General features: G+C 42.0%; 1 pseudogene; it reads left to right on the top strand.

The window, feature by feature from the left end:
• Positions 1 to 1,745, top strand: part of LOC115062413 — a 1,825-nt pseudogene extending 80 nt beyond the window's left edge.
• Positions 1,746 to 4,178: the final 2,433 nt, after the last annotated feature.

Genomic DNA, 4,178 nt, shown 5'->3' with positions numbered 1-4,178 from the left:
AGGTAAGCAGACAAGGCAATCAAGAATCTGGGGAAAGAACTGAACTTATTGTCAAGTGAAATTTATGTAGTTATATGAGCTCAATTAATTAAAACACAAACAGATAGGTACTGTAAGGTGTTTTGCCTAATTAGTTTTTGAGAGGGGTAAACCTGTGTTGGATCTATATCTGTAGAGACAGTAAAATCCATCTATAATCTAGGCCACAGCTTCGGGTTACAGTCTACGTTTATATTTTTTAGGATTTACTTATTTTTATGAATACACTGTAGCTGTCTTAATGCACCCCAGAAGAGGACATCAGATCCCATTAGAGATGGTTGTGAGCCATCGTGTGGTTGCTGGGAATTAAAGTCAGGACCTCTAGAAGAGAGCAGTCAGTGGTCTTAAATGCAGCCCACATTTATAAAGGGTACTGAATGGAAAATCTTTCTTTTTCTACTTGCCCTACTCTTGCTAGCAAGATTGTATTTTCTGGCATTAGAGCCTCATTCTTTAGACAGAAGACCACCTGAGGCATCCAGATGCATGTACTGAATCATTTCTGGATTCGTCGACTTTCCATTGGTGGACAGTGATTGTTTGACCAGTTGGCCCACATCTTGTGAGCCCTTCTTATATATCCAGTTTCTACCTAGAGACATCCATGCTATCATTTCTGTCTGTCTGGAGAACCTTTTATAATACAGCTGTGTTCTGTCACTTTTTCCCAGAGGAAGCTGTGCTCGCTGACAACAGTGCTCCATAGTGATTTTCATCTGTTTCCTGCTTTTCTTCCAGGGTTCTTTGGAGTCTCATAGGTAGCGGGTGCATATGAGCTGCAGTTTACAGGACACAAAGAAAGCAGTGCTAAGAGAAGAGTTCATGGCCTCCTCTCCGTGAGCAGGACGCGTTTCAGAAGGCATTTGGCCCTGGGGACGCTCCTTAGTCCACGGTGTAGTAAATACCCATGTTGAACAAGCGATCTGGGGGTGCGATTGGCTCCTACGCACATCCCCCTGAACGGCCGTGGCCTTCGCGCAAAGGCTGGAGGGAGTGTGGCTGTCGGCCTCCTGTGTGTGAGACCCCCGGAGAGGCAGCAATGTGCAGCTGGTCATGGGCCCCGCAGGCAGCGAGAAGAGCACCTAATGTTCCACCATGGTTCAGCACTGTGAAGCCCTCAACCGATCTGTCCAGGTGGTCAACATGGACCCAGCGGCAGAACACAACTACCCTGTCATGGCTGACATCCGGGAACTGATCGAGGTGGACGATGGGATGGAGGACGATTCTCTGCGGTTTGGTCCCAACGGAGGCTTGGTCTTCTGCATGGAGTACTTTGCCAATAACTTTGACTGACTGGAGAACTGCTTGGGCCACGTCGAGGACGATCACATCCTTTTTGACCGTCCAGGTCAGACGGAGCTCTACAACCACCTGCCTGTCATGAAGCAGCTGGTCCAGCAGCTTGAACGGTGAGAGTTCTGAGTGTGCGGAGTGTTCTTTGTCAATTCTCAGCTCATGGTGGAGTCATTCAAGTTCATTTCCAGCATCCTGGCAGCCTTTAGAGCCATGGTTTCTCTGGAGATCCCACAGGTTAACATCATGACGAAGATGGACCTGAGTCTGCAGTCCAAATCCCAACAATGGTTCAGTAGTAGCTGTGAATGGAAGTCCAAGGATCTAGCAGTTGCTGAGTTTCACACCGCAAGAAGGCGAAAGAGCAAGAGCCGAAAATTTGCTCTTTACAAATTTTAATATGGTAAGGAATCTCTTTTCTCTCTGACTTTTATTTTAAATCAGGCCATAGTAGTCTTTCCTTTTTAAATGAATGTTGCTCTGTTGGGAGATAAAGAGCAGAGGCAAGCTCAGAGAAAGGGAGGTAGCAGCGCAGGGCTGTCCTCAGAACTTAGCTTTAGTTCAAGTATAACATCGAAAAATTGTTACCAGATTTTGTTTTGTTTTATTTTGTTTTAATAATGATGTGTATGGGTGTGTTGCCTGCATGTCTGTGCACCATGTGCATGCAGTGCCTGCAGAGGCCAGAAGAGGGAGCCAGATACTTGGGGACTGAGGTGAAAACTTGCTTGTTTTGTAGGTTTCAAGAACTGAACCCAGGTTCTATAGAAGAGCAGCCAGTGCTCTTAACTGCTGAGCCATCTCCTTTTAACTTAGATGTAGTTTGTATGCTCCTGGTGGTCCTGGATTCTATAAGAAAATAGGCTGTGCAAGCCAATAAATAGCACTCCTCCATGGCCTCTGCATCAGCTCCTGCCTCCAGATTCCTGTCCTGCTTGAGTTCATGTCCTGACTTCTCTTCAGTGATGAACTATGATATGGAAGTATAAACCACATAAGCCCTTTCTCCCTTTCCTCTGCAAGTTGCTTTTGGTCCTGGTTTTTCTTCACAGCTGTAGTAACCCTAACTAGCAAGGTCTAAGATGCATACCTACCTTTTTGGTTGTTGGAAGCTAGCGTTCTGTTTCTGCATTCCAAAGGATTTACATAACAGGCAGAAAAATGTCAGGTCACATACAGAGGCAGATAACAGATGGCTACTAGGGCGCCAAAGCGTAAAGCCGAGATCATTTGGCTCTGGACTTGCAACATTCCAGCATCTCTATCATTGAAGTTCTGATCAGCTTTGCAAAAGGTCAGGTGGAAGCTGTTCTTTCTAGGGATGTTGGTTCACAGCAAAATTTCCTTATTAAAATCTGTATTGAATGTGGCAGAATAAAGGTATTAATTAAGATCAAGTCATTGAATTGTTTTTAAATTAAGATATTTTGTTATATGTTTAAATTACATTTGTGTATTTATTGGGTACATACATGCACATATACATATGGATTTCAGATTGATTCTCTCCTCTGGGATGCGACTCAGGTAATCAAACTTGGTGATAAGTGTTTTAATCTGCTAAGCTATCTCACCAGCCCTAAAATGATTCTTATGCTTCGGATAGCTGGAAAAGCTGTGACTGTGAGATTTAAAAGATTTTTGTTGTGACTGTTATTTCTTTCACACACACATTCTCTGTTTCTACCTCTCTGTCTCTCTCCCCATGCCTCTCTCTCAGTTCATCTCCCTCCTTGCCTCCCGTTGTGTTTGTGTGGTATATATGTAGAAACCAGAAGACACTAGATCACTAGATCCTCCCCTGGAACTAGAATTATAGGAGGTGGTGAGCTGCCGGGAATGTAATTCAGGTTCTCTGGAAGCATAGCAAGCATTCTTAACCACTGAACCACCTTTCTATTCCATCAAAAATATTTCTAAAAACATTTTTTTTGCTTTTATAGAGATCATTTTAGGAACGTCATACACATTCCATTAATACTGTGTATTATGATTTCACATAGGAGAAATATTATGCTCACTTTACAAAGTATCTTGCCTGGCTCCTTAAAAATTGTCACATTAGATGAAAATAAAAATTACCTTTCTTAAAAATACTCAGAATCATTGGTATGTTCAGGCAATTTTTTTCTTTTTTAATTACTAAAAATAAGTAAATAATTGCAATACTGTGTACAGGACATTCAAATCCTAAATTTAATAGATTTATGAAATAAATTTTCTTTTTAAAGATTAAACAGAAACTTCTCTGTAATTTAATGGTCTTATAGAGACACATTGTATTGTATTTCAAACAACCAACAATGTATTCTTAAGATGTTTTGTTAGTGTCAAATGCCTTTGTAAGTTCCTGAGTGTTTGAGATTTATTAGTTTACTATAAGAAATATAATTTCTGAGCTGGAGAGATGACTCAGCAGTTAAGACCACATGCAACCCTTGCAGAGGGTCCAGGTTTGATTCGCAGCAACCACATAATGGCTCCCAACTGACTGTAGCTCCAGTCCCAAGGCATCTGACATTTTCTTCTGGCCTCCATGGACACTAGGCATGTACATGGTACACAGACANACACACAGGCAAAACACCCAAACACATAAAATATATAAATTAAAATAAGCCCTTTCTCCTCTAAGTCTGAAAAAGAAAAAGGGAAAGAAANATTTCTGCTTCTCTAAAAATGTTTTTCGAAGTCGCTTTGACTCNCTAAGCTTCCTTTGAACTTAACTCTGTAAAAGGCAGTCATTTCAAATGTCAGCAGAGGTGACAAGATTGGNATGAGCTCAGCTACAAGGGACCTGGTGCCCTCTTCTGGCTTCTCTGTGTACATACAACCTCACA

The sequence above is a fragment of the Mus pahari genome, chromosome 4 (genome assembly GCF_900095145.1).
Source record: "Mus pahari chromosome 4, PAHARI_EIJ_v1.1, whole genome shotgun sequence".
NCBI classification, from domain to species: domain Eukaryota; kingdom Metazoa; phylum Chordata; class Mammalia; order Rodentia; family Muridae; genus Mus; species Mus pahari.
This window is presented reverse-complemented; position numbering and strand designations above follow the sequence as displayed.